We start from the raw sequence: 12,227 nt of genomic DNA, 5'->3' as shown, positions 1-12,227 counted from the left end.
TCAACGGTCTGTATAAGGAATATTAGCTGAGTCATTTCATTTTTAATATGAATCTCATAGTAATGCTATTAACTCAATGTGTCCATGTTCATATTTTGTTTATCTTATATGCTTACGTAGTGATGCACACGCAACCTCGTATAGGGGGAGTGGGCTTAATATTTTGGGTATAAATAGGGCCTGTATGCCAGTATTTAATTGGGGGAGTTTTATTTTGAAACTCCCTTCTATGTGTGCACACGTACACTGAAATAAACTCATTTGTTATTCTGCAAATGATCCTCAGATTGTGACTCTTTTATTCACACTTTTCACATGTGTTATACCCTTACCCACCTCAGTACTGGGGACTGGCCAGGTCTGCGGGCATACAGGCGTTACATTATGCAGAGCCCAACAAATATAGACCCACCTGAGGTGGGCCAAGTTGTTACTATGGAACACTGGCAATTCCTGAGCAATCAACTCACTGATGTCACTGAGAAACGTTCTACCTTATCTCTCCGGGAATCTCCTGTGACACCACCTACCCCGGCCCCTCTACCTCTAAGCAATCCGGGCCCACTTCTTCCACCCCCCAACCTGTATGACGGGACCCCCTCATCTGTCGTGGTTTCCTGAACCAGTGCGAGGTCCAATTCGAAATATCCCCGTCCCACTTCCCTACTGGTCATTCCAAGGTGGCCTATGTATATGCCCTACTCACTGGCGACGCCCTTGCTTGGGCCTCTCCCCTCTGGGAACACAGATCAGACCTAACTCAGGATTATCTCAAATTCCGGCATGAGTTCCAACTAGTTTTTGTTACACCAGCACATAGGGAGACTGCTGCTTTGTATTTATTTCACCTTTCTCAAGCTCGTAGGTCGGCCGCAAGATACGTGGTGGAGTTCCGCACCATCGCTGCAGAGACACGGTGGAACGATGAAGCCCTTGCTACAGCATACTGTACAGCATACTGGCATGGATTATCCGAATCTCTCAAGGATGATCTTGCAGCCCACGCCCGGCCTTCATCTCTCGAGGAACTCATCGCTCTCAGTATCTGGATGGATCAGCGCACTCAAGAACGACGCCATGAGCGTCATCATTCTCGTTCTCTCTCCTCCGTGTCTGATTCTCCTAGGTATCCACCACTGCCCTTTCCCGCGTTGGATGCTCCCGAACCGATGCAAACTTTTAGCCAACAATTACGGGCCGCTGATAAAGCACGACGTCGGGAGAAGGGTCTCTGCTATTACTGCGGCTCCCGTGAGCACCAACTTCGTCTGTGCCGCCTGAATGCCCAGTAAAGGTAGAGGGGCTTCTACTGGCTACTATCTCTCCTTGCCCCTCTCTCCCTATGGAACTACCGAAGAAGGTATTTCTCCCCATAACCCTTGTGGCTCCTGAGCTCCAAATCGAGGTTAAAGCCTTCATCGACTTCGGGTCTGGTGGCAACTTTCTTGATCACGCCTTCACTTGCATCAACCAGATTCCTCTAGTCAAAAAGAAGTCACCCATCGGCCTCGAGGCCATTGATGGTCGACCGCCTCAACCAGCATTCATCATTTGGGAGACCATGCCACTTACATTGACCACCGTGGATGATCATACTGAGGTAATAGTCCTTGATGTTTTCCACTCCCCTACTGTCCAGGTTATACTGGGATTGCCGTGGCTGCAGCTTCACAACCCGCGTATTGATTGGACCAATGTTTTGCCGATCCAATGGACTGACACTCCAGAGAAATTGGTTCCTCCTTCTGTTGCTGTGCTTGCGGGCCTCGACACCACCTCATTTTCTCACTCTGCCTTGCCGAAGGTATATCATGAATACTTAGATGTCTGCAATAAAACTCAGGCCGAAGTACTTTCTCCTCATCGCCCTTACGACTGTCCCGTTGATTTAATTCCTGGAATCATGTGTTATACCCTTACCCACCTCAGTACTGGGGACTGGCCAGGTCTGCGGGCATACAGGCGTTACACTCCCTATGTCATTTAGAGGGAGGTTTGAGGGGATATTTATAGAACTTGAAGCACTAATAATAAATGTTTTTGCTTTTTCACTCTAACTAAAGCCAGATTTCAGGGATTCGGCAATCACCGACGGATTGCAGGCTTTGAAGAATCCGTCGGGTGAACTTTCAATGATAGAAAAGAAACACGAATCTGCTTTTTTGAGATGAATCTAAGGCTGGAAGGAAACGGCCAATCCGCAGTGGAATTGAATTCCAGGGAACATTTTCCCCATCTCTATATATTACCCCATTAATGATAGAAATACTGCATGGGTTAGAGAGATAACGCATGCCTTTCCATTCTTTTCAATTAAACTGCGGCTTTTATTCTGTTGAATCGGTGTAGCGTAAACACGTGACATTGCTTTAACGGGTGCATTAATGTCTGCTACATCTGTAATTGATCCAAGATGTTTACTTGTCACTGTGTTAATAGAAGGAAATCTATACAGCGGCTGACACATTTTCCATGGCCATGTTTCAGCAAAAGTAAATAAAAATAAACCAGGAAACTAAAGTGTGGCAGGGCCTTAACCCCTGTCTAAAGGGGATCCAAATACAAAGCCTGGATCTGTCTGAGGAGTCCAGCAGGGAGCTGGTTAATTGCAGCTACAGTCAATTTGCAAAACTCCACCTGTCTCATCAGTCAGGTAGAAAGCCTCCTGCATAAACTGCCGGGGATCCCTAGCCCTAAGGAAGTGACACTGAAGGGGATCCTTAGGAACCAGACCCTCTATTCACAGACATAGCGGTCCCTGGAACCTGCCAGAGGGTGCACCCTATGGACATCAATCCAGACCTGGACTGAGGGAAAGAGCCCCTGATAACAGGTACCTTTTTGTACTTTTGGGTCAGGGGTTGGCAAGAGGACTAGCCTCCAAGCCCTGTAGATTGGGACTGGGAAGTTTGAGTCAGCCCTTATAAAAAGAAAGGCCTGTTTGTTTAGTTTAGTTTATTTGTATGCTGCCTTATAGCAGTGTTGTTTTTGGAAGCTACAGGCTGAATAAAAGCCCAGGTTTGTTTTCCACATTATATGTCTCCCTGGTAAAACCTCTGCATTCGTCTCCTACATGTGGTGTTTGAAGTGGGATGAGAGGTGGCCCTTGAATTTCAAAGGGGCCCCGGAGACTGTCTGAAAAATGGTTGGGCTTTTGTGTCCCACAACAGCATGAGAAACAAAACCAAGACCTACAGAGTCAAGTGCAATAGTGACCAGAATAAAAGGGCTACACTTCCAGGCACAAAAGCTATGCTGCGCTGGAGAAAGCTACAATGCCACAGTCTGCCTGACTGTGGGGACCACAACAAGGAATCTCGACCCCCTATACCAAAAGCAGTATCGTAGTGATAAATGCATTAGCGGGAGTGTTAATAGCGCAGGGACATGTTAAGCAATACAAGAAATGTATCAATATGTTATTTCAGTGGATAACTCTAGGATATCACAACGTTATTCTCTGTATTGCACAGGTGCTAGGATTAATATAACGTTAATATATGTTATTTCCTCGAGCACAGACGTGCCCTTCTAACAGAGGCCCTCACACGTAGTGTTCCGAGACACTACTTATCCAAAACACTCCAAGGATCCGGCGAGTCTCAGTATTATGGAGCTTATGTCCAAGCTGGGAGGGGACAGTTTTAGGTCCCTTTGTGTCAGGGAATCATTCTGTATCTCTAGCACGGGAACATTTGCACCTCTAGGTTTGAATGAGTGTGTAGATATCAGCACTCTGGTTTAAGTCAGTCTTTTCCCATTGTTGCTTTGTGCTCTGGACTCATTGTTCTTTTCATTGTGTCATCATCTTAGATTAAACATTTTTAGCCTCCATCTTTGATCTCGTCATTCCCCTTTTTCATTAGTATAGCGGTATATTTTACAAATACAATTTATAGTTATTTTATTTATTTACAATTTGTATACTTTATATTCATTATATATGTTGCACACATTACTATATAAGCTTCCATTTATCATATCTTAGTTATTTTCCTCAACTCACTATTCCACATCACTTTATTAGTTTTTCATTTTTCTTATGGGTTTTTATTTCATTTTCTTTACATTACTTTAATATATTCTGTTTATTATATTTGTCTGTCATTGTTCTCTATGTATTCTTACTCTTTGTATTGTTATCTGATTGCATTGGGATGTAAAAGCTGTAAAAATGTTACAACAAAGATTCAGTTATCAAATTAGTTTATTTCAGGTGCACACAGCGGAGACAGCTTCATAACAAAAAGCTCTCCCCCAGATAACACGGTATGCCATATATTTATACCCTAAAACCTAAAGCGCCACCCCTTTATGGGGGGGGGGGCTTGCACATCACTAAATATTACCTCATTTTGTAATACATAACAATACTAAAGCTGATGTCATTTTGTAATACATAATACATGTATGTAAGCTAAAAATCATTATGGGGTTAAATGTGATGTCAGTTCTGCCACTTGGCACATTGTATGAGAAACTGACCTTATCTTAGACTACTAATGAGGCTTTCTCATAACTTCTGGCCTGTTTACACTTTCATTGGGAGCTGATTGGATGAGGAAAGATCAATAAAGTCAGCTAGGAGCGAAAACATTCCATTCTCTGTTTCACACAGATTTCTTCACATAGAAAGATGACATTAAAAATCACAAAGACAAGACAAGATGGCGGACTAAAATAATCAAACAAAATGGCTTCTTTAACCCTCATGCTGTTACGTCAAACCCCCTAATGTCTCAACTTCGTCAGTCCCTCCTCTTATTCTTTAAAACATTGTTTTTTGAGAATTATTGGTATGATTTTAGTCCAGAAACACATTGGGAGGCACAGGGGTGCTCCATCATCTCATAATGCTGCTTGAGGGTATAGGACAGTGCACGAGGGTGCCTGCCAAATGTAGTCATAGTCTCGTATGGTGTTGCGGCCAAATTCTTTTCCAGAGTTAGAACACTGTACTTGGCATCTTCATTCTTCAAGGGACTGCTGTAGATTGGTTCTGCAAACAATGGCATTATGTCTGCAGAGTTGGTAGCACATTTGTGGATCATGCCTTTGACAAACGTGACACAAACATAGATGACAACGAGTATCACAATCACACACATTACCGCATTCAAAAATGTTGCTCCTAGTGTTCCTACCAATCCACCCAGCCCCAAAGGGTCCCAGTCTGTGTCACATTCCTTCCTAAATCTTTCTTGAATTTCTTCTATCTTGTCTAACTCATGCTGTACCTTGCCACTCTGATCTTGGATGAAAACAAAACATTGTTCTTTAACTAGGGCACATAAACCTCCTGTTGATGCTAAAATGTAATCTAAAGCCATTCTGTTTTGTAAGGCCATAAGCCTGATCTGGACCTGTTCTTGGGTTAGTAATGCAATAGCTGTAGTGGTGAGATTGAGGACATCATCTAACACATCTGTTAATGTATTAAGCCTGTCATATAGTAACCCAACTCCTACATTTGGGACTAAACTAGCCCCAAATTGTTCTTTCCATAAAGTACTTTTGAGCCCTGAAATATTTGGTGTTTTTCTCTTGTTTCTGGTTGTTGGAGGCCCTTGATCCATAAATGATTGGTGTTGCTAGTGTGTAAAAATGGATACAAAAATGCTAAAAACCTAATTTTAGGCATGTGGCCTTTCTGCTGCTTGCTAAAGAAAATGGCATCTATCTCTACCATCATATATTTTGAGAATTTGCACAACATTCTATTACTGAGAGTTGAAGGGGGTTGGTGTCAGTGGAAGTGAATGCATGATCATCACTCCTGCACGCATTATATACATCATTCACTCAGAAAAACAGAACAAAAAAATGTCTGCTATGGTCAAAAATGGCTGACTTATGATCCTTTCCTTGTGGCTGACACATGCCCCTGGGTGACACCCTCCTCTCAGTGGGGGTGCAACACACTTCTGGATCAAAGTTTTGCTGCACATGACACATACATAGAGAGTGATGAGTACTGTCAAAACACATACTAGAGCATTCACAAGTCTCACTTCCAGGGAACCAATGAACTTTGTGATGTTTGTGGGTGAGATGGTGAATTAGTGTAGTGTTACCTTGACCATGGTGATAGATATCAGCGATTTATAAGGAACACAGGCAGATGAGTATTGTTGACAAAGCTCTGAAGAGCATCATCATGACAATCCTGTCATCTCTCTGTGGGTTATACCTTTGCAGACCCAATGGTGCATACATCTTAAAATTCTAACTTAAACACACTATAAAAATAAAAATATTGAAAAAATGAAATGTTCTGATAAGATCAGGCCTCAGCCTGGTGTCTTATTTTCCTCGTTGGTTAACGGTCAAAGTTTATGTCTCGTCAAAACGTTAACTTGATGCGGCTGTGCTTTAGATGACTCTGGTCTTTGGTGGAGCTGAAATGAGCCACGTGGATCCAGGAAGAAATCTCTGACACTTTAATTGCTGTATTGGTGGTTAGTATTGGCCTTTTCATCTGGGATGAAGAGCATGCTTGTGTAGGAACTACTTGACCTTTAACTCCGTCTCGCATAGGTGCACTTTTATCATACCTTATGTCTAGAGAGACTCAAAAAATATATTAGTGGCATACAATACTTATTAATTGTTTTATTACCAATAGATGGTCCTTAACTTGTTCCTTTGAACCACTGATAGTCATAAGTCATCCCATAAGTGTCTCATTGGGAGATAATTTATACCTAGGAATAAATTCTTGTGTCGATGTGTTTACTACTGTCTTAACATCCGCATATAGACAGAGGTATCTCCTATTAATGCTCCTCATATTTAAAACTAAGCAGCTAATGTGGACTTTACTGTACTACAATCTAAGTTCCTAAGACTTTGGGCCTCAGCCATTGTCAAACCAATTGCTTCCATAATCAACTCTATCCTTTCTGCAGGCCATATCCCTAAGACCTGGAAAACTACCAGAGCTGTCCCAATCTTCAAAAGTGGGGACAAAAACACTGTCTCAAACTACAGACCAATCTCTTCTCCCCATACACACTTGCTCTCATTCATGCCTCACTGTCATCTCCTCCGATGCAAATGGTATTAACCTTTTCATTAAATACTAACTAACCTTAAAACTTGTCCCACAAATCAAGCATCCCAATAGCCTGCACTCATGGCTATTATTCCACACACAGTCACTCCTACCACACCCATTGTGGCCAAGCACTGCCATCCACAGCACTTATTCCCTCACCTGCTATCTCTGTAAATTCCACTCAAACCTTAGATTGTAAGCTCTTAAGGGCAGGGATTTCCTTTCCTATTGTCTGATTTTGCTGCACTTACTATTCTATTCTTTGTGAAGTGCTGAGTACATTTTTGACGCTATATATAAATAAAGTCATACACTACACTACAATACTATCCAAAGTCATGGACAAAAATGTGTTTACTCCCAATTAAACAATTACTATACTAAGACAAATGCCCCTAGCCAATTCCAGTCTGGCCTCCACCCCAAACACTCCCTTGTAACTATTCTGCTAAAAATGTGAAATGCCTTGCATATAATGTATACCCTGCTCACTTATGTTACTGCATTTGCAACTATGTATCACCTGTCCTTTAACTCTATACCTAGAACATATCCAAAAAATGTGAGGTGACTCCCAATGCACCACTTCGTGGCAAAACATTCTACAAATAAATAATAAATGAGCACCTAGGATGTTGTTTGCTTAATCAGCAGAATTAGAATTATATATTATACAGTGATTTTACCAGTAACTACTGCTTATAATAAAATAGAACACCTATGGAAAAAATAAATGGTTAAAAGTTATAAAATACATCACATATTCAGATAATAGTCAAATGCTTTTGTATAGGACTTCACACTAAATTTCTTGTAATATAATCTCTTTGCACAGTGCCGAACACACTGACAGCGTTATTTTTTTAAAGATACTCAGAGAAAAATTTCAGAGCTTGTTTATCTTGGGCAATTTGCCAGCCGGGGCGTTTCGCCAAAAAGACCCTGAGAGTGCCGCGCAGATAACAAAACAGCTTCTCTGTCTTCTAAATATTGATTACTGAATTGAAACTTCAGCTCAAAGTTAAAAATGGAGCTCTCTCCACAGCAATAAAAACGAAAAAATTTATGGCCTCTCAAATAATAAAAATATGGCCTCTTAAAAATAAAAATGTGGCCTCTCAAAAATAAAAATATGGCCTCTCAAAAATAAAAATATGGGTTCTCAAAAATTAAAATATGGCCTCTCAAACATAAAAATATGGCCTCTCAAAAATAAAAATGGGAGAATTAACTAAACTGAGGTTAGATACACATCATATATAATTTAAACAATACGTGTGAGCTTAAAATATTTCCAACATATCCTTATCCTATAGAAATGCAATTGACATGTTTTTACTGGTTTACACATACAGAAACCACAATACAGACACACAAAGAACATAGACACAAACTTTTCTCCTACACAGCTAATCAACTTCGCATAAATAACCTGCTTTTAAAACTAAATTTTTTTTTATGCTTCGGAGCTTTTGAGTTAACTTTTCGTATATCTTTTGCACATTCCTTTTGGAGAAAAGGGGGGGTTTTGTCGCGGTCTGTGCTGCTGTCATTCTGATTCTCTTTCTAGTTGCCATTAGAACAGAAGGAAAAATAATATTTTCTGGTTTAAAAGACCTATTCGTGTGGCCAGTATGAACAAACCTTTTAAATTCCATTCTTTTTCTTCTATTCTCTCTCTTAGGGCTGCTCTGCAATTACTGGCAACATGTCCTACCTTTTTACACTTATAACACTTTCTGTCCCTTCCAAACAATATACAGAGTCTCTAATTGTATGCCAATTTCTGCATAAAAACCTTTCATAAAAATAACCCTCAATACCTACTTCCTCAACACCATCATATGCCTTGATTATCTATCGGCAAATTCACTTGCTATTTCTTTCCTATTCACTTTCTATTTCACTTGTTATTATATTAACTTCTGTCCTGGCAATGGTTAAAATAAATGCAGCGTGATCCTCCTGTCCCTCAACAGAATTCTTTTGCCCCTTATTAACGTAAGGTATGTTTCCCTGCTTATCAATCCCACAGAAAAAGACCCCTCTTTCATTTAAACATCTGCGCAAATTGTTGATAATAGTACAAACAGTGCCATTCACTGGCCAACAAAATATATTTATATTGTCTCTTTTCGTTCTCTGTATTCATTCTTTATTATTTTTGTCTGCAGACACACAATCCTTTGAGAATTTTTGTTTTCCCATTATTCCCCTGTTACAGCAATCAAATGTAATTGACCTGTACAATACTCCTGATACAATAATCAAATTTAATTGACCTGTACTATACTCCTGATACAATAATCAAATTTAATTGACCTGTACTATTTAGCGTTACAATAATCAGCGCAAGCTGATTACGTACAACTCTTTTGGCGTGTTATTGTTCTGAATAGTGTAAATATGCAAATAAGGACCTGTCACGAGACTGTTCCCCAATCACATTTTTTCACCATAACTATACCAAAGAAAAACTCGAATCACTTCAGCGGGTCCAACCCAGTCCTGATAAACCTTATACTTTTATAACATGGATACAGATAAGACCTTCTAAATAGATATCCATGAATAACTCACTTGGTATGTTAATGACAAGACAGAGCAAATGTACAATCAGGGACCCGTCCTGCTCAGACAACAAAAATATTTATCACAACCCAGACCGGTCTGAAAACAATCCCTTAAGAATACAAATACTCCCTCTCTTCACCAAAATCACCAAAGCTTTTAACGGGACTCTTACCTTAGGCCCTAACATCTCTTAACAACTCTTACACTTTAAAATGAATACAGGAACAGAGAATAATAAACTCACTTGATAAAGCTGGTTTCCGTCACTCAGAGAAACACCCTTTAAGGACCAGCTCTCTACACAGCACTCAAACAATTTTAAACTCAGGCTTTCCTCAAAAGGTGCCATTTACCATAATTCTTATGAGTGCTCAGGTTTGAGTGTCCAAGGAGAGGCCTGTCCAGGTGCTCTGCATCCGAGATATTGGAAACCATCCTCTGCTACCATCTGTAAAAGCTGTAAAAATGTTACAACAAAGATTCAGTTATCAAATGAGTTTATTTCAGGTGCACACAGTGGAGACAGCTTCAAAACAAAAAGCTCTCCCCCAGATAACACGGTATGCCAAATATTTATACCCTAAAACCTAAAGCTCCACCCCTTTATGGGGGGGCTTGCACGTCACTAAATATTACCTCATTTTGTAATACATAACAATACTAAAGCCGATGTCATTTTGTAATACATAATAAATGTATGTAAGCTAAAAATCATTATGGGGTTAAATGTGATGTCAGTTCTGCCACTTGGCACATTGTATGAGAAACTGACCTTATTTTAGACTACTAATGAGGCTTTCTCATAACTTCTGGCCTGTTTACACTTTCATTTGGAGCTGATTGGATGAGGAAAGATCAATAAAGTCAGCTAGGAGCGAAAACATTCCATTCTCTCTTTCACACAGATTTCTTCACATAGAAAGATGACATTAAAACTCACAAAGACAAGACAAGATGGTGGACTAAAATAGTCAAACAAAATGGCTTCTTTGACCCTCATGCTGTTACGTCAGACCCCCTAATGTCTCAACTTCATCAGGGGTCACCATTATAATGCTGTATTATGTATTATTTGTGAGACTTTTACCCTTCTCGGTCAGTCTAACACGTTCTGTCACTTTATTGCTTGATTGTAGCAGACTACTGATTGCACAGTCTGTGTGTACTGTTGCTTAGCAACAGGGGGTATTTAAACCCATGCTACGCTTTAGCCAACCACTTCCTGATGAAGTCACGTAAGTGATGAAATGCACAGGGTTACGTGCAACGACGCCCTGAGCTGGCTGATATGGAGGTGAACACTCTGGGTGGTGGACACTATATGAACCTTCTGGCAAATCTTTTCCCTCAGTAGAGACCTCACAGGCGTGTTCTGTGTGTGACCCGATACCTCTGCGGGCACCATTGTCACTGCTGGTGAGGAAAAAAGCCTGAACTGTGTGGGACCTGCCTCGCTGACCTCCCCTGTGTCCGTGAGCTGTTGACTTGTGCAGTAGAGTAAAACACTTACATATGTGATCATTCCTGCTTCACTTGTGATGGAAAGTCCATAGGACGGTTTTATTTTTGATGAAATAATTTTTATACAACATTACGATTTGGAGCTTGTGCATCTTGTTCTTTTTCAGATAATGTTAATTTTGGTTAACGTTGCGTTAAATTGTCTAAGGGAGCTTCATGCATCTAGGTGTTAGTGTGTCGTCATTGCAGCCACATACACAGGTTACAAGTGTAACCACACAAGAGATAGCTATAAATCTATATAGAATACAAATGAATTTACAGTACATTGTAAACATTTATACTTTAAGTATAGTTTATTTCTTTATTTCCAAGTGCTCACAGACTATTGATAAAGCTGTACCTGAATAAATCACTGTAACGGGAGACCAGGACTAACACACCAGGAATCAACTCGCCAGACAGAACTACAGAGTTAATAAAAGTGAATTTATTGGAAAATAATATCCACGACTGTCAAAGACATCAGACATACACTCACCCACTGGGATAACTGGGAAATACCCTGCAGGCCTAGGCGCGGGTAGCTTCGTGAGGAGACTTTCCCCGTTCTGCTCCTACGCAGTGTCTACAGGAACTTGACTTCAGGCTCGGAACCGGCACTGGAACCCACTCTAAGGTAGACACCGGCACAAATGCCTAAGTCTCTGACGGGAATTCTAACCTGGAACTCTACATAACAGGGACCTCCCAACCTCTTATACCCCATGGCACAACATGGATATATTTAGGCAGGGACATTGGCAGGTGCGTCCAATATTATTTAGCCCCCTGATTGGTGGGCTAACTGCAACATAACTTTGGTTACATAAAAAGAGTTACATGGAAAAGGTCAACCTGAACTAGCAACATTTCTCCTGAGTACAGGGTTAACCCCTTGTCCTTGAAGTGCTGGAACCGGGCTGCTCAACACCTAGATATATTCATACAGTAGTGTGGACAGGTAGGGGTAAAGGCAGGCTTATCCTTTATTCAAAGGACCCAAATCTACCCGTATCGGCACAACCACTTCTAGAGAAAATGATCAACAGGATTTTTATTAGGTTCAGCTTCAACTTAAACTTCTCATGTCAAA

The sequence above is a fragment of the Ascaphus truei genome, chromosome 1 (assembly GCF_040206685.1).
Source record: "Ascaphus truei isolate aAscTru1 chromosome 1, aAscTru1.hap1, whole genome shotgun sequence".
In the NCBI taxonomy this organism is placed as follows: Eukaryota; Metazoa; Chordata; class Amphibia; order Anura; family Ascaphidae; genus Ascaphus; species Ascaphus truei.
The sequence above is the reverse complement of the archived record's forward strand: the minus strand, read 5'-3'. Positions refer to the sequence as shown.